Source organism: Heterocephalus glaber, unplaced genomic scaffold (genome assembly GCF_053883595.1).
Source record: "Heterocephalus glaber isolate CG9 unplaced genomic scaffold, H.glaber_assembly_v1.0 deba00001737, whole genome shotgun sequence".
NCBI classification, from domain to species: Eukaryota; Metazoa; Chordata; class Mammalia; order Rodentia; family Bathyergidae; genus Heterocephalus; species Heterocephalus glaber.
In genome coordinates, this window is record NW_028258445.1 from 1552861 (window position 1) to 1571964 (window position 19104).

The window sequence follows — 19104 nt, forward strand, 5'->3', positions numbered from 1 at the left end:
CTTAGCAGTATTATTATTATTATTATTACTGTTATTATTGTCTTTAGGTCATGGTGATTTATGTGCTTACTATTTCTCAGTTTTCTAAACGTAACCTTCTAAGTTACAAAAAGTGCAGATAGTGCATTGCCATTGACCACAAAAAATCTTTATTCCTTGATCTTCACCCAGGTACAACATTACTAGAAATTGTCTGTCTGTGGGAAATGTATTTTCTGTGCTTCCGTGGACTCTTAAAAAGGTTTATTTTCAAGTATTTCTAAAGCTGCCACCCATGCTTTGTAGGTAGATGTCCATTTTAATGATGGAGTTTGAGCTAGGAAAGTGAAGTGCATTATTTGTGGGGGAAAGCGTCGTTGAGGTTTTAAATCCTGGTGCCCTGAGTGTGGGACCCTGGGCGGCCTCCTCCGTGAGCACAGCCGAAGGGCGTGGATTTCACTTGCCCAGGTTGGACCCTGTGTGCCTCCTACCAAGTCTGCAGGAGGCCTTTCATGGTCACCGAGGGGTTTTTCTCATGGTGGCTTAGGCAGAACACTGTGCTACATGCTCAACAGTGTATTAGTACCAGTGTTTGTATTCGTATTCGTATTATTAATTAGGGACTTAGAATTGAACCCAGGGCATGCACACTGACCTACATCCCCAGTACTATTTTTTATTTTTTATTTTAAGACAGACTCTGCTTAGCTTGCTAAAAGTTGCCTGGGCTGGCCTCAAACTCGTGATCCTCCTGCGTCAGCCTCCCAGAGCACTGAGATTACAGGTGTGTATGGCGCACCTAGCTTCAAGAGTATATTTTTGGCACCACTCAAAGGAATGGCTCCCTTTTATAAAATCTTAGAAGTGGTTTGGGGATGACTGTCTTTATTCAGTTCTCTTTTTCTTAATGTCATGTTTGTTGCTTTTTAATTTTAAAATTTTTTGGTAGATTCTGCCTGAAAACCATGGTCTCATCATTTGGATCATAGGTCTCAGTATGTTCAGAACCATTAGGTGTTCCCTCAAGGTGTGTGTGGTATGTTTATCTCTTAAGTAACTTCAGATTTTGTCTTTGATGAAGAGACTTTCCCATTCATGTACCCAAGTACATCACTGACCTGCCTGAAAGTTAAAAGAAGGGTGATGGATAGGTACTTTAAGGAGCCCCATTGCTCAAAAACATTCTCTGGTATTTTGTTTGGTATTAATTTTTAACAACAAATAGCAGTAACATAGATCATCGTGGCACTATTTTTAAAAGGATGCATTCTGGGAAGCTGTAAGCCCTTTCTTTCCCTCAGTCCATTTCTGTAAAAAGTGGCTAGTGGACCAGCTCTGAAGCTGAGGTTCTCTCGGAGCAGTGTGGAGTCTCTGTGGTCATTAACTTTCTGTGACGGTCACCGCATTACTGTGTCCCATTTGTGAGGCAGAATTTTGTTTTTAGCCATTTGCTACAAGTCGATCAATTTGCTGGAAGAATTTGAAATGGCATTTTTTTACAAACTACAAGCCTAAAAAGAAAAGTAAGTACCACTGGGAGGCTGAAGCAGGAGGACTGCAAGTTTGAGCCTAGACTGGGTAGCTTAGGGACTTAGGAGACCCTATCTCAAAATGAAACAGAAAAGAAAAGGCTGGGTAGCATGTAGCTCAGTGCAGAGGCCCTGAGTTCAATCCCCAGGAGCAGGGAGAGGCCAGGAAGGGGAAGAAAAAGAGAAAGTCCCTTCACCTCCTTGCTGTCTTTTCCTTCATTGATGGCTGCCCCTCCCTCCATCCCTCAGCAGGGCCACCACCGCACCCTGGTGGAGACCCTGTGCAGTCACTTTAGTCCAGGGACACCCTGCAATCCCTGTGCCACACCTTTGGTCCTCGGGCTCTGTCTCCAGATCCCTTCCACTTGAAAGGATTTGAGAATGTCCTTGTGTCCTGGGCGCTTCCTGGTCTGCTGAGAATTCCCTGTTGGACAGCGGAGCTGGGCTGGGCTGGGCTTGAGCTGGGGAGAGCTCTGCAGAGTGCGAAGGCCACCTGGGGCTGAGGCCCAGCATTGTAAAAGAAGACCTTAAAACTGAGGAAATTCAAATATATTTTTATTAGAAATGGCAAACATTGGTACATTGGTATATTTTATGGAGAATACTGTTTTCTAAAGCAAAAACAAATTTATGAAAAAATGGTTTGAAAGCCTCCTTAGTATCTGGCTTGCAAGAAGACAGCTGCATTCTCCCATCCTGCCTGCTTCTGCCTTCGGTGATCCCACATGTTAGGTGACTTGGAGAGCTTGATTGTGCACTCCTAAGAAAATGGGAACTAAATGGCACTATTATGGGAAATACCTCTGTTCTCTCAGACTCCGCCAAGGGTTGCTGTATAGATGGACCTCCAGAGACAGCTGAGAGCTGGGAGTCGCGGGTGTGGATCCGGGCACAGGAAGACCCACAAGTCCTCCGGGAAGCTGAGTCCCTTTTTCCCAGTAAGAGGCAGCTTTCCTTAACGCTTCAACCCTTCCACTGAAGTGTGGTCTGAAAAAAGGCAGGGACTTCTTGTTTTTTAGTCTCACTCATTTCGATTTACATTATTAAACATGTATTGAATAAATGGATAAGACCACTTGCTTGGAATATTGAAAAAATATATACATATATTTGAAAATATCTTATATTCAGGCCATTCACTTTACTATTATTCACAGGACCCTAAAGTCTTAGCGAAGACTGGCTTAATTCTCTCAGAATTATGCATTATAATTTTTGAACTTTTTCATGATACTTGGAAATATATACTTAAAGAGGAAAGTCTGGCTTGAAGTTAGAAAATAATTGACTTTGATATAATAGCAACAAGATGGTTTTCATTACAGCTCCTTGACACAAATCAATAGATTTTTTTAAAAATCTGTGTTTTCATTATTCACATTGTTCAGCAGTGTAAAGACTTTTAATATGTGTGCAACCTATGTGAATTTTTGTTAATTGCTTCAGATATGGTGAAGAATTGAGACAATTAGATTCTCTTTTCCCTTGTGTGGAAGTAGGGAATGCTGTTTCTAGAAAGTAGTGTTGCATAGCAACCACCACTGTTTACTGTTTCCATGGTCTCCTTTTCCATAGCCCAAGTAATTAGATTTTTCACCTCTGTTCTGCTGTCAGCCTGCATGGAGCTGCATCAGGGCAGACACTTTTGTATCACATGGAGTAACGCTTAAGAACCAAGGCTTCTAGAGGAAGGAGCAGAGTTAGAATCACAACTATTATTTAATAAGATCTTACAATTAAGTCTTCTTGGAAGGATGTGCTTATTTCTCCTGAAGACAGATGCCTGTCTCAGCATGTTTCTAAAAGGCATTGTGCTTAAATAAGAAGTGATCTGAATATGCAGTGCTGAAACATTTTCTGCACACATTTTCTTTGGCTCAGAATACAAGTCTAATGTTGATTTCCCATTGTCATTTAAGTGAGTGTATAAGAACACACAAGGAGGATAGCTTCTTTATGAGCCATATTTTACTTTTTAGTTTTTTTCTTTAGGTTTATGACAGAAAATCCAGTCAGTGAGAGTAATACCTTGCTGATTATAAGATTTTCTTTCATGTACAGTTGAACCTGCTTGTTATTTCTTGTTCTTATATCTGACTCATTGTTATTGTTCTAGTAGATTCACATTGTTAGTGATGTTCATATTACAAGTTAACACATTTGTCTATATATAAGTTAATATTTGGGGCCAGAAAAAAACACGAGTTAAAAGTGGTGACATAATAATTTCAGTAGAGGTGGGGTTAATGAGAGTGTGGTTTGGCGTACCTTTAGCACAAAACATAGTAATATGTCAGTTAAAAATTAAAAGATCTTCAATTAATTAATGATATGGATCAACAGATTTCATCCATCTGAAGGCAGAGAAAGGCATTACATTGCTTCAGTAAATTCATGGCCAGTGTTAGATCATAAATGTCAGACTCCAAGGAAGGGTTGATTCTATATTGGTTTTGACATTTATTTCATAGGAATTCTAAATTTGATGGGGCTACAACTTAATTTAAAAATTTAACATTATTGGACCGGGAGTGGTGGCTCTGAGGGCTGAGGCAGGAGCATCGCAAATTTGATGATAGCCTGGTCAGCAGAGTGAGACCCTGTCTCAAACTGAAAAATGAAAAGGGCTGGGAATGTAGATCAGTGGTAGCAGCCATGACTGGCATCCACAAGGTCCTGGGTGCAGTCCTCTGCATGGCAAAACAAAAAAAACAACTACCGCCACAAATTAAAAAAAAAATCTTATTGCATTTATTCTAGTACCTAGATTATTTTTGTAAGTATTGAAAAGCACCAAATAAACCATATTTACAGTATGAATAGTTTACTAAGAAGTTTTATAATGTTATTATATAAATTCATTAAGATAGCATTAAAGAGATCATTGATAATTTTAAGATTTGTTTTTCTCCTGAATATGTGTCTAAATTTACTCGAACGTAATCATGTCTCATATTCTCTTACCTAACTTTTTATAATTTTTTAGACCTATGAAATTGATTTGTACTTTTTAATAAAAATAAGATTCCATGTTTTTATCTCAAAAATCCTTTCTTTACAATGTTTTGTGTCTTTGTCTCTAAGCACTTGGTTATTATTGTCAGGAATTTTTAAGGTCTTTTATATTATGTCGTGCTGTAAAGGAAGTCTGTGAACATTTGTTTCTCCCAAAAACTGTGTAGAGAGAAAATATTCTACAAGGCTTTGGGGGTCTCCAGACCATGAATCTCTCAGGTTAAGAACCCTTATCATCTTAACCTTAACTGTATGATTCCCACTTTAGTTCTTGTCTTAGTTACTTTCTCATTCCTGGGACAAAATACCCAACATTTGAGGTTTATTTTGGCTCACAGTTTGTAGAGGTTTCAGTCCATAGTTGTCTGGCTCCAAGGCAGGGGAGCATGGCAGAGGAGAAACAGCCAATGGCATGGCACCAGGAAGCAGAGAGAGATCAAGTAAGGAGGAGGGAGACAGACTCTTTCAGGCCACACCCCCAGTGATTACCTCCTCTAACCAGGCTTCTCCTCCCAATGTTACATTTAGCTATAAACCATCAGTGGGCTAACCCACTGATGAGTATCACACTCCATGATCTAGTCACCTCTCAAAATCCCCATCTATGAATATATGAGGCTTTGCAGGGGACATCATCATGTCATAAATCAAGTTGTTCAATTTTAAGTCTTTTAGTGTCTTATGGTTGCATTCTAATATTGTTTTAAATTTGGCTCTTAAAACCTGCTCTACAATGAGCAGGTCTTGGTTATTTTCTCATTACTGGGACAAAATAGCACATGCTCACAATGTAAAGGAGATTTATTTTGGTTCATGGATTTTTAGAAGATTCAGCCACTCATTGGCTGGTTTCAAGTCAGAGACAGCATGGTGGAAAGGCCTGCTTCTTGGCCACCAGGAAGCAGAGGAAGCAGGGAGGAAGAGCAGGAGACACAATCTTGTAGACCAAGACCCTAGGGACCTGTCTCCCACAGGCCCTATTTTGAACAGCACGTTAGCTGTAATGTCCCATAATCCATTCACCTGGAAAACCCCCACCTCAAAACACAGGAGACTTATGGGAGATATTCCAAATCTAAACCATAGCAGAGCACTTTGGTTATTTACATGCCTTTTCATCTGTGTTCCTATTAATTTCATTAGAATGACTGTCTAGAAGTTAAATTGTTAAATCTTTACATCAAAATTTTGTTTTTTCCTTGTTAGATATACAGGATTTACATTCTGCCTTAAATGTGTCCATTTCCAAAAAATATGAGTTCCATTTCACCTATTTGGTAGCATTTTTCCAGTCTTGTCAGGCGAATATGCAAGTTTAATATATTAATTAAATGGTGGGTAAATGTAGCAAATTAAGTTAAAATTAGTAAATTAATATTTAGTAATTTAACACATAGCTGAAAACAATACTTTCAGGCTCTGGTTGTCTGGGTACTTCATTTCATTCTTTTTTTAAAATGGGGTATTGAACTCAGGGTCTTCACACTGAATTACATCTTTTTTATTTTTTATTTTGAGACAGAATCTCACAGAGTTGCCAAGTGGCCCAGGCTAAGCTCTGTTGGTAATCTTCCTGCTTTAACTTCTGTGTACTGGGATATTAGGCCTGTGCTACCACTCCTGAGTCACCTTTTCATTTTTCTTTAAAGAACTTTACCTTAAGGTCATTCTTTTCTTCCCACCAAGAATGAAATTGTTACTGAAGGTAACTTGCCTTTCGGGAAATACTAGAAATTGTGGGTAGCACTAAACTTGGAGAATTATTCAGAGAGTCCGGACACTAAAAACCATTTTTCCCACCATATACAGATAGGCGCATATGACTTTCTTACTTTTAATTACTTACATAATTCCTTGGGTTCCTCGCTTTTGTTTTTGCTAGGGTGGTTGCAGAAGAAATACTTATAATAGGTTTTCAGTGGAAGACAGTGAGTAGTGTTGTGCCCAGCTCCACATGGGACTTTGGTGATGCTTCCTCTATGGCCTCTTGGAGTTTTCAATTTTTCTCAGTTGTCTTTTTGCAAAGTCTTCTCTCTAGTCTTTCTTTGACCTTCTACTCCTCGTTTACCTCCTGGTCTAAAATATGTAGACAAGGAAAAAAGTCAGCTGCTGTCCATGGGAGGTCAAAGAGAAAAGACAGAAGCTGTTTGCTGTTGTTTATTAAGAAAAAATAACTCGCTTACTGCACCAGGTCCATCTTAGTTCCTCCAGCCTTGAACTGGAGGGAGTTGTGGGTGGATGTGGTGAAGAAGAGAGACACCTGAAGTATGGTGGAAATTCTTGGACGTATGGTTCCACCAGGGTTTCCATGTCCCCAAATTCTTTTTTTCAAAGATAAATTCTCATTGCATAGTTCAGGCTGGCCTCAAATTTGCTATCCTTCTGCCTCAGCCCCCTGTGTCCTGGCATTATGGTCATGCATCACTTTGGCCAGCACCCAGATTCCAAATTCTGATCCGTTCTGGAGATGCAGTCAAGGCTTGTTGTTTCATTACTCTCTAGGGAAGTAATTGGTATCTGAGACAACTCCAGGAACTCAGCTGGTAGAGATGATGGTCATGTAGACTTAACGAAAAGACAAGTTGTACTACAATGGGAAATCGTGCAGCTGGCCAGTAGCAGGGTTTGTAGTATTATTGGACTTTAGCCGGTTAGTGGTAATTTATATGTTAATATTAATCTTTGGTGACTGGCTGTTATGTTTTGACACAGGAGGAAAAGGAGAGATATTCATTTGTAATGATGTCTTCTGGTAAATTTCCATTTTAGCAGTTGTCAGTTTGCATTTACAACGTGTGTACTTGACGCCCAATTTTCTTGAAACCAAGGACTCATGTTTTTAAATTTTGTCTTCCTGTTGCTTTACAGAAGATCTACAATATGTAGTCTGTTCTCACTTTCTCATGGTAGTAATAGTCTGTAACATCACTGCAAACATGGAATTAGTGAATACCGAGTTATTTCTCATACAGGACACCAGATTCAGTTTCTGTAAGTCTCTGGTTACAGTTTCAAGAGCTGATCCATGCATATCCTCATTTTATGTGTGCTTCTATTTACAGAACCTTACTTAGTATGTATTTTGATCCATTCATATTGAGCTTATGGCTGAAGCACTGTTACACCTGAATGAATCTTCTTTAGCACTTGGATTTGCTATGGGAGGCACATTACACAGCTTTGTTGGATGTGCAAACACTAGACAGAACTATGCTGGGGCCATCTTAAAGCAATATTACTGGGAAAAGGGACAAAACTACGAGAAGCAGATACTAAACATCCTGCAACTAGGCCACTTATTTGTAGGATGAGAGCTGAAAAGAGGGAACAGAGCACAGCCTGCGTGGATTTGCAAATTAGGGATAAATTTTAGCTAGGATACAAATTTACAAATACGGAATCCATGAATAATGAGGATCTAAAGTTGTAGGCTTGAAATTTTATTAAATATAGTCATATGCTTCACCTAAAAGTTCCAAGAAGTGTGTTGCTAGCCAGTTTCAGTGTTATGTGTATGTCATAGAGCAGCGGTCCTCAAGCTTCCTGTCATCAGGGATTGGTTTCCCGGAAGACAGTTTTTCCATGGGCTGGTGGGGGCATGGTTTTGGGGTGATTCAAAGGTGTGCACGATCTAGACCCCTTGAATTTTCTGTTCACAGCAGGGTTTGACTCCCACGAGAATCTGGCGCTGCTGCAGGTGTGACAGGAGCCACAGCTCCCCTGCAGACATGGGTGGAGCTTTGGCTGCTCCCGGGTCACTCACCTCCTGGCATGTGGCTCAGGTCCTAACAGGCCACCTGCTCCCGGCCCTGGGGAGGGGACCTGTCCTCCAGTGCACTTTCACAGGCGTAGCTGGGCCAGGTCCATCACACCCCCTGGCCTTATAGTGTTTGCGTTCTTTAAAATTCCAAACAATGGGGCCGGGGATTTAGCTCAGTGGTTTCACCACCTGCTGCGCAAGGCAAGGACCCGAGTTGGATCCCCGGTACCAAAATAAATAAATAAATAAATAAAATTCCAAACAATGGGGCCAGGGATTTAGCTCAGTGGTTTCACCACCTGCTGTGCAAGGCAAGGACCCGAGTTGGATCCCTGGTACCAAAATAAATAAATAAATAAATAAAATTCCAAACAGTGCACTTCTTGGAATTTATCTTCTCGTTCAGTAGTGCATGACTGCTTAAAAAAATCCATGTCTGTGACATGAGGTCCTTATTATTCATGGACTGCATATTTGTAAATTTGTATCCTAGCTAACATTTATTTCTAATTTCCAGATCCCTGCAGGCTATCCCTTTCTCCTCCTTTCAGCTCTTACACTTCAAACAAGGGTCCTATTTGGGGGGTATTTGGAGTCAGCTATTTTGTATTTTGTGCTTTTTGCCATTGATATAATTCAGCAATTCCACAGACACTAGCTGTATGAGGCTGGTGTGTGCTTTTAACTATAAACTTTAAAAAATAACTAGAACACAGTACAGCCTAGGTCCTCTTCATGAACTGAACCTGGGAGGTACAGTGAGTACCAAACAAACTGTTTTGTCTGGAAAGGATACTGAATTGCCAGCCAATTGACGCTGACAAATACCAAACAGATGACAATTACAGGGACAATTTTTTGTGCCAAAATCCATCAACTGTCAAGTTCGAGGAATTTCAAAGAGTCAAGTACCAAAGTATGGCTGAATACTCCAGAATAATGATAAAAAGTACAGTAAACACATACACCCATAACATAGCTATTATTGTTATGTTGCATTCTGTACTTTATCACCCATGCACGATCAGCATTGCATTTCATGATGTATAGCTGGTATCAAGTGATATCTATGGAGGGCCAGTTTTTCACTCGCTTTCTTTACTAAAGCAGTTGGAGCCCCACAAACTGGCTGGTTCCCTTGCACAGGTGAGAGGTGCAGGCCACAGAGGTGTGGGACTTGCCCCAGGCCATGTGGGCAGGTGGGTTGGCAGAGTGAGGACTCTCCCCTAGTGCCACTGGACAACACTTGGGACTATAACCACCCCTTCCACACTTCCACCACACTCGCAGAGCACAGGCTCGCTGTGCTGTCCCTGGCATTACGCCCTTGAATAACGTGAGCATTGTGTCTGCCTTGATACCTGAAAGCTAATCTCAACTGCATTCACCTTTAACATTTGAGAAATCCCTTAAAAATGTAAACTGTAGGAAATGTAAAGATGAATTTAATACAGTTTAGCCCCTGATCAAAACAGAGCTTATTAAATGTTCCTAATACTAGATTAAGTCATCTGTTTAATTTCTACATTTTCTAAAACTTTGGGCAGTGTTTTAAACCAAAATTACGTGTGGTAAATGTCATGGGCACTTACGATGGGTACCTTTTTCCCCTAGAGCTAGGATTGAATGCAGGGCCTCTGTACTGAACTACTCCCCAGATTTTTTTAAATTCTTAAATTTTGAGACAGGATCTCACTAAGACTAAGTTTCCCAGGCTGGGCTTGAACTTGGGAATCTCCTGTGTCAGCCCTTCAGAGCACTGAGATTCCAGTATGCACCACTGTGCTTGGCTTAGAGAGGATTTCAACTGTTGCTCAAATTGTCTTTTTATGTGGAAGATATAGAATTATTTTCAAGGGAAAGAAAATTCTGAAATTTAAAAAATGTTGAAATGTGCTCTACTACTCATGAGTTTTCAGTTTAACACATGAAGTTAAAAAAAAATCCACCTCCTAAAAATGCAGTGTTTAAAATCCTTACAAAGATGCATTGCACTGTAAGTATAAACAATAATTCTGAATAAATATCTGCACTTCAGTTTAGGAGGATAGTTAGCATAGCTAAAGTCCGGGTGGCCCGAGCTTCCAGGGAACTGGAGTGTGCTGGGGGTGAGGGCCAGTTCGCTTCCTCTGGCTTTATCGATCCCACTCTCATAAGCAGGAAAGATGTGATGAGCTTCAAGATCTCCATGGCTCATTTTTCCTGGATCCTTAGGGAGAATCACTCCTGCCTCCGCGCCCACAGCTGGTGCCCGGTGCCTTTCAAGGCTGGAGGGAATGCAGTAACCAGAGAGCTGAGTGCAGTCCTGGGAACCTAAGCCTCCGTCGACCTTTGCCTGTAATTTACATTTCCTCCTCGGTGGAAATAGAATACTCTTTGTCCTGTAGCAGAGAGGCACTCTTAACAATCTTATTATTGTCATTGTGCAGTTTTCAGAAGCTTTGCATTGGTCTCTGAAAGTTAAGCCAAGAAACATTTTAGTAGCAAGAAATGTTTGCTGTTTTACCCATTATAAAAAAGAATTTATGTTTATTGGTTTCAGGTTCTACAGGTCAGAACTCGGAAGTTGTCACATCTTTTCTTACATGGATTTTGTCAGTTTTGTCTGTTCAGGACAATTGTGCTGCATTGTGCACTAGGCTGGCCGCCCCCATGCTCTGTATCCAGCAAATGGCAGCAGGAAAAGGAAGTTAAAACAGAGTGGTGAGATTGAACTGTAAAACAGTTAATCCCCAAATAAGGTGGTAATGGAAACTGAGGCTGAATTCTATGCATATGATAACTCTCTTATCAGTAATAAGTGTTCAAAGGAGCCTCAGGTTTACATTTCAGTTTCATTTTGTTTATAGTTCCATCACTGTTGTGGCAGTTCCTTGTGTAAGTGAAATGCCCTATAAGATAGTGTGATTCATTCTCTGAATTGTCCCCCAAACATATTCACTGTAGGGTTTGTCACCATACACATCTTTGATTGATCAAGCCCCAAAGTTATGTTGCTTCACCTGTCCACTTCAGATTTTTAAAACCAATAATCTTCAGCAACCTTTTCAGTTTCTCACATTTGACAACTTTCAAATGATCTTGTGCATGTTCTTCCCATACCTGAATTCCTTTTCCACCTGTTTAACTGGGAAAAGGAATATAGCAGCAAAGGCAAACTTTATAGAATTTGGGGGATTAAATATACTTTGGAATAAGATTATCATTTAGAATTTCAGTTTTTTTTAAATCACTTAAAATTTGCAATTTTCACATGTTATTTCCACTTAGCCAATATTCATGCAACAGCATCTAGGTGAGGTGAACATTGAAGTGTGCTTTCGGGAGGTTGGAGCCATGTGACTCTGATGACAAATTCATGCAGTGAGTAACCTAGTTCATTTGGTTTAGATCCAGAATTCAATGGCAGCCCATGGGGTGTTCTAACATCTGGCATATCACCATGTGTGACCCGGAGAGTTTTTTTCAACGTCTCTACTTGTGTGGGCATTTGTCAAGGCTTTGTGCTTCTAAGGACACTAGGAGTGCTGGCCAGTCAGCACGGCTGTCTTCAAAGAAACATGTGAAAGTAGGAGAGGTCACTAGTGAAATCAAGAATGTAAAAATGTTATCAACTATTGCTGATGTCCACAAGTCATGAAAGGATAAATAACCAGGGACCGTTTTCATTCTGCACTGCTTAAGGTGGAAGGCTGGCCATCTTTGACGGCAGCTGGCCAGAGCTAACCCTTACTGAACTGTGAAGCATTTCCTGAAGGAGGAAGAGGGAGAGAGGAAAGATTCTACTTTTTCTGAATATTTCTGTTTTGTTCTGACACTTTCTGGAAGGCTGGAAGAATAGAGACTTCATGGGCAGATGATACAGAGCAGATCCCAGTTTGTTTTTGTTTTATTTTTTAAAATAGAAGTTCTGTTGTTTAATTGACTTTTTATTTTGCTATGAAACACTGACTTTATGAACTGTAGAGATGATATCTTTACAGGACATGGTATTTGCTTTTTCTCCCCTTTGTTTTCTTTTTCTTTTCTTTTTCCTGCAAGTGTGGTCACATAGGCCATAGAATGTTTGTTTATAATGTGTCAATTTTGAATGCATAATGGTAAATTTTCTTTAAAACCACACAGATACTTGAATATTCATTAATATAGTGTGTAGTTAGTATTTTTATTCTTACCCATTTGCCAAAGATTCAACTGATTTGTATCTTCTTACTGTCTGCCATTTTGCACAATTTTTTTAGCCAAGGGTTTCCAAATTGAGGGTCTATAATGCTTTGTCTGCTTTGTATCTAAATGGCCTGGGGGCCCTGCTGCCTTGTACCTTGTCCCCTGCTGGCCCTTCTAAATTTTCCCTCATAGACTCATTTACAGTGATTATTTTCTACTTGTTTCGTTCTTTGAGGAAGAATTTGTGCACATTCCTCAAGTTTTTAATTAGCCTGTTGACTACTTCTTAGCTGGCTCTTCTGAGACTGTACTTCATTTTTTCCCTCACCCAGCCTGTGTCTTTTCCTTTGTATTTATCCTGACCTGGTAATTAGTAGTCCCATACTACAGGTCCAAATTTCCATACATGAATTTTCGGTCTTGAAGGATAAAATCGGATGTATGGATGAAAGTGTGCTAGAAAATTTCCTATAGAGGGTCAAGATATACCCAAATGGAGAATGTCAGATGTCAGTTTCTGAGTGTGTAGTATATTAGTAATGTGGAAAGTGATATTCTACAAAACAGAAGTGAAATGAAATTTTAAAAAAAAATTTTGAGTCCAATCAAATCTATATTTGACACCATGCAAGGTGAATTATTTCATTGTACTGAATACTTTAGAAAGAGATTTACTTGTTAGAGTATCTAGAACTACTCTCCAGTAATCACGTTTATATGTTTTCTCATAAGACAGGTTGAACTGTTTCCTGAACTCAGAATTTCCCCGTGTCCTGCTTCTGTAGTTTTGTCTTCCAGGTCTCTCCCTTTGGATGTTCTCATCCCTGTGGGTTTACAGGTTCAATTCTACAAATTTTAAAAGGCTTTAAGCTTTAGAGTAAATGCTCTTTGCCCTGAAAACTTATACATGGTTTTACCAGGTGAAAAGAATCCTTTCCCCATGTTTTCAGGATCTTTTACCTGTATCTCTCTTAGGACAGCTGTCATTGGGAAATCTAGTCTTTAAGGGTTTTTAAAATTCTAAGCCCATAAAAATGATGATTAATATGTGCCACATTATTAAACTCCCACACTTCTTAACATAGTGCCGTAATTGATTTGATATTCAGTAAATATTTATTGAATGAGTGGAAGAATGAGTTGGCAGTTTAAGTGATTACTGTAATGAAAAGATTTTTGACAAATTTATTCTCTGTATACTCATCCTTACTTGTGTAGCACCCCATCCGACCGCTTGCGTTAACAAGTGGTATGTGTGTAGAATGACTGCTGTGTGTGTGTGTCTGTGAGTGTATACTTCTGATGTTTCTGATTCCAAATGTGTACAATTATCTCTCCAGAGAGAGCTAAAGCCATCACTCTTTTGACGTGACCAAATGTAATCTCATTTTCTTTCCACAGTGTACGTCTGCAGTAGCCATCTTCCGTCTTCCTTCTCAGCAGGGCACACGCCATGGCTGTGCTCAGGAGAAGGCCCACTCTGCCTGTCCCCACCCCTTACTGCATCCGGGCCACCAGCAAGTCACCTCTTTTCACATTTGCTCCCCTGCACTGCCACACTGCAGCAGCTTCTGGAGTTCCTTGCTTATTCTCATGATCTCCACTATTTGTTTGCACCACAGTAATCTTTTAAAAATGCAAGTAAGAACCCTCCAGGCCCTTGCCCTGGCTTCCAGAGCATTTTATAATCTGGCCTTATTTTATACCTGATTCCCTCTCTGGCTCATAAATTCTGGCCGACAGTCTTTTCCTTTCCATAGGACACTGGACTTGATCCTGTCCTGGTGATTCCTTCCATCTAGAATCCTTTACCTCCAATCCTTCTTTCCATTCAGATTCCGTCAGAAATGGTTCTGCTCCAGAAAGCCTCCTGAGGGCCACCCTGACCCTTCAGTGTGACAAGTCCAGCACCTCTGCTTCTTGGCGAGCCTACTGTGTCTTTCCCACTGGACCCTCCCTCGCTGCCCAGTGGACCGGGAGTCCAGTGAAGCCTCTCTTCCCTGCGCTCTCAGCCAGGGGCCAGGAGGCCATGCTGGGTAGGCACCTCAGAGCTCCCTTTTAGACACAGGCACCGGTTTCCCTAGAAGGGTTAGCTGAAGTTGCTCACAGTGGCTGTTATAGTCCTGAGGAACCCTTTACTAGGTACTTCATCTCCTACTAGGGTTCCCCACCCCAGTACTGATGTTTCTTCTGTGACTCTAATAAGCATTTTCAGCTTGAATCTTTGCCTCACTGTCTATTTGTGGAGGAATCAAAATTAAGACAACTTCTGTGACCACCAAAGAAACTACCTCTTCTCTTCCACATTATACCATGTTGTACTGTGCTTAGCATTGAGAACTATCTGATATTTATCTTATTAGCTCACATGCAGTTTATTCAAAAACTTCCCCCTCACCTCCACTGGATTCTAAGAGTGGGAAAGCAGAGTATTTTCCTCACTTCTGCATACCCAGCAATTAAAATATAGGAACTCCATAAATGATTAATGAATAACTAGTAAATGATGTCACACAGACACACAAAAAAAGGCCCACTTTCAGGAATGCGGACTGTGGGTTGAAATTGTTCGTGAGTAGATACTTGACTTGTCCTAATGAAGTTCTGAACTTTTATGTCGACTGGCTTTGCAGAGAGCAAAGAGTTTTATCTGTTCATGTGGCCCACATTTATTGAGTGTTCTTCTGTGATGTTTAGGCCAGACTGCTTGGCTGGGGTACTGTCGTAAGCAGGTCTCTGAAAGCATGCTGTTGCTGTTGATGTAACTAGGCATAAGGTTGGTGAGCGTTTCCTTTTAAAAACAGGCACCAGCAATTCCAACCTTCTCTACCTGACTGTGCAGCTGTCTGTCTGCCCACTGGTCCCGCTGAGACCCCATTCCCCTCACCCATATTGGCCGGGGTTTTGTCCTGTGCTTTTCTCCAGACTGTGAGCTGCATCCATGCATCCACTGATTGTTTCCATTCCCTTGTCCCCATTTCCTTGGACATGTTAGTAAGTGATGAACGAATGCGTGCTGACTAATTTGATGTTATGTCTTAGATCTGTGGGTTTACGTGTTATACCATCTAATTGCAGGAATGTTATATGTAATTTTTAATAAAGCTAATAGCAGATGTTTGTCATTCTAATGACATCAAATGGAATTTAGAAAAAGAATCTTGCCTTCTGTATTTCATTTTAAAAGGTGGCTTGAAGAAAATGGCTCTGAGTTTTCTTTGAAAGTACTTGTTTGTTTAATTTACAAATTAATTGCTTTTGGTAACATTTCCTTTTAGTGTTAGCAATTAGAAGCATTTAAAAATAATTAGCAGCCACATCCAGTCATGGTTTTCTGTGGCTATTCACGGGATACAGTTGAATAGTGTTTTTATTTTATTGTTTTTGAGACAATTTTCCTAGCTGGTTTTTTAAGGTTTAAAGAACATTAAGTTTGATTCATAGATTTAAAGTGTTTTCATTTGTGTCTAGCTGGTATATGCTTAGCTCTTTTTAGTAGTATATGACTGTGGGAGAATGTGAGTTTTGAATATAGGAATTAATAATTGCAATGCTTTATTTTATTTTATTTTACTTTATTTTTGGTACCGGGGATCAAACTTGGGACCTTGTACTTTCGAGGCAGGTGCCGGAACCACTGAGCTAAATCCCTGGCATTAATTGCAACGGTTTAAACTTCATTGTCAACTTGACTGTTTTGGGAGCCACCTGGGGGATTGGTGGTGCACACTTCTGGGTGTGTCTGGGAGGCTGTGGAGACACAGGGTTGGGGCTGTATCTGGCCCCTGACCCCATCCTCTAGTACTGTTCCTTTGCTCTGCTTTAGAGCCCTTCTGCCATGATGATTCTGTCTTGGCATCAGGTGACCATGGATTGAATCCTCTGAACATATGAGTGAAATTAAACCTTTCTTCCTTTATGTTCTGAGTGTCAGGTAATTTTTCCTGGGAACAGGAAAGCTAATACAGTAAATTGGTACCAGAGAAGTGCAGTATACCTGACCATGTGGTTTACATAGCTTTGGAACTTGTGGGAGGAGCTTAGAAAGGTTGGGAAATGCAGGCTGGAGAAGCTCAAGAATGTTGTAAGCTAAGCTTAACAGGTTATTCTGGCCAGAACAGTGATAGAAGTAAGACAGAGACAGTAAAGATCAGACTCAGAAGGTTTCATTAAAATGGAGCCAGGTACTTTGTACAGGGACGGGACCAAAGATGCCTTGAGGGGATCTCAGGAATCAGCAAGACCCCAACCATCACAGACTCAAGTGCAGAAGTGTAAACCCTTCATTTGAGAAGAGAGTCCTTGGGCTCCCTGCTTAAAATGGGCCATCTAGAGAATTGTTTCTCTGAGAGAAATTTCATGAGAATAGACCATGGCATTGTCCTCCTTATTCTGCTTTTGTAGTCATTTAGAGTATGAGAGTTGTGGGTACAGCAAGGCTTCCATTCCTATTTCAAAGGAATGCCTGGGAGGCCAGGCAGGAAGCCTATGAGAGGTAGTGGTGAAGCTGTGGGAATGAAGCCAAAGGTTCAGTGGAGACCCCAGGAAGTTGTAGATGCCAAGAATGTGGAGGATTCTGGAGGAAAGCTTCAGGCCACGAGCAGAACCAAGCCAAGAGAGAAGCCATGTATGCTGCAACCAGCAAGGCTGTAGGGTTGGAACCATCCCATCACTCTGAGAATCGTACCTTACCACAGTGTGCCATGGAAGCCAGTTGTGGTGCTACAGGACTTAATGTTTATCCTGCTGGGTATTGGTCTTGCTCTGCTTTGATGCTTTTCTATCCACTTATTCTTCTCTTTTGGAATGAAAATAATTACTCTACGTGCTTGTGTCTTGGGATTATGTAGCTTGCTTTTTTACTATATAGGAGCTCACAGCTAAGGGTTTGCCTTGAGTTCTAAGGAGTCTTTGGACATGGAGTTTTGAGCAATGTCAGAACTGTTGAACTAGGGAAATGGATTGTTTTGTTTTTGGCTGTGTGTCAGATAGTTGTGTCATGTTGATGGAATTATGAACTTGCTATTTTCCTTATATGGAGATCAAGTATGTTTTAAGGAGATGTGTTTGGGTGTTGAGTTGACGGAGGGTAGAATATGAGAGTTAAATTTAATTCTTAACATGGTTGGCTTGGAAGATGCCTATGGGATTTGTAAAACACATCTCAGGGTGTGGCTGAGTGGGTCACAGAGACATGAACTTTGGTATTACATCTAGTCCCTGGTCCTTCCTCACTGGCACTGTACTCTGCTCTGCTTCCCAGCACCCATGAACTGAGCAGCTTCTGCCATGATGTTCCTGCCTTGGAGCCAGCTGACCATGGGCTGAACTCTCTGAAACCATGAGCCAAGTCAACCTCCTTCTCCTTTAAATTGGGTTGTCAATAGTTTGTCCCAGCAATGGGAAATCTGGGTAATACAGTAATATGAATAATTATTGAATTGGCCTAGTGGTAGAGTACTTGCCTGGCATATGTGTGGAAATGAGGTTGATTCCCAGCACCGCAAAAAAGGGAAAATAACTGTTTATTAATCTGTGTGAATTTCACTCATGAATTAAAAATTCTGTATCTGGAAAAGTTAATTACTTTGCTACCCTCTTGGCCACACTATTTGTAATATATTCTGGGACTTTTTAAACAAAGGTTTCACAAAGTTGAAGTAGGCATCAATACAGCCTCTGAAATTTCATTCCTAAAGTACAATATTCCTATCATTTCTGTGCCACCTAGTTTCATTTATATGTGAAAACCTAAGAAAATTAAGGTTGAATTTGATATTTTATCACTATAAATACAGTTATTCAGATATGACTTCAACCTAAAGCCATTAATAAAAAAATTAAATGAATTGGCTTTGCTGTCAGAAATACTGATAGAGTTCTCTGCTAGGTAAAATGGCCCATCCTAAAATGGCTCCTGCCTACAGGAAATGAGTCACTTCAGGGAGAGCAAAGACCTGCTCTTTCCCACCACTAATTTCTCTGGCCTCTGGTCTTTCCCACCTAAAGGTTCAAATCTACCAATAAATTTAAACCTTGCCCCAAGTCATAGCCAATCATCTACCTCCATGACACTCTCCCAGCCCTCATAAACCTCACCCAGCCAGCCCCTGGCTGCTGTTCTGGCCATTGTTCGAGACAGCCTGGCAGCTCTGTCCTTTAATAAAAGCCCTGCTTTGGATGTTCATCTTTGGGCTCATTTTATTTCTCTCAAATACTATAATTAAATTATTGTGTTTATTATTTGTCACTTTTTCCCCAGTACTGCAGATTGACTCAGGGCCTTCACACTAAGCTACATCCATGGTTGTTTTTGTTTTTTATTTTGAGACAGTGTCTAACTAATTTGCTAAATCACCCAGGCTGTGCTTGAACTTGTCATTGTCCTGTCTCAGCCTCCCAGGGTGTTGAGATCACAGGCATGTGCCACCACACCTGGCTTATTTGTTACTTTTATAAGACACTGCTGGACACTGCTATTTCACCCATACCTCTGATGATCCAGACAGTGCTGGGCTGATTTCCCTGCCCTTTCATCCACAGTCTCAGGAGTTGACTTGTCATCATGATTCTTTGTTCATTTGCCCACAAGTCTTACTGCTGTACTTGCTTCCTCATAGGCTTTCACCTTAAGCAGATGCTCTCAAAATTTCC

General features: G+C 40.6%; 1 protein-coding gene across 4 annotated transcripts in view; it reads left to right on the top strand.

Annotated features, from left to right (window-relative positions):
* Positions 1-19104, top strand: part of Pdgfc (platelet derived growth factor C) — a 178177-nt gene that overhangs the window by 26876 nt on the left and 132197 nt on the right. The gene's annotated exons all lie outside the window — the stretch shown is intronic.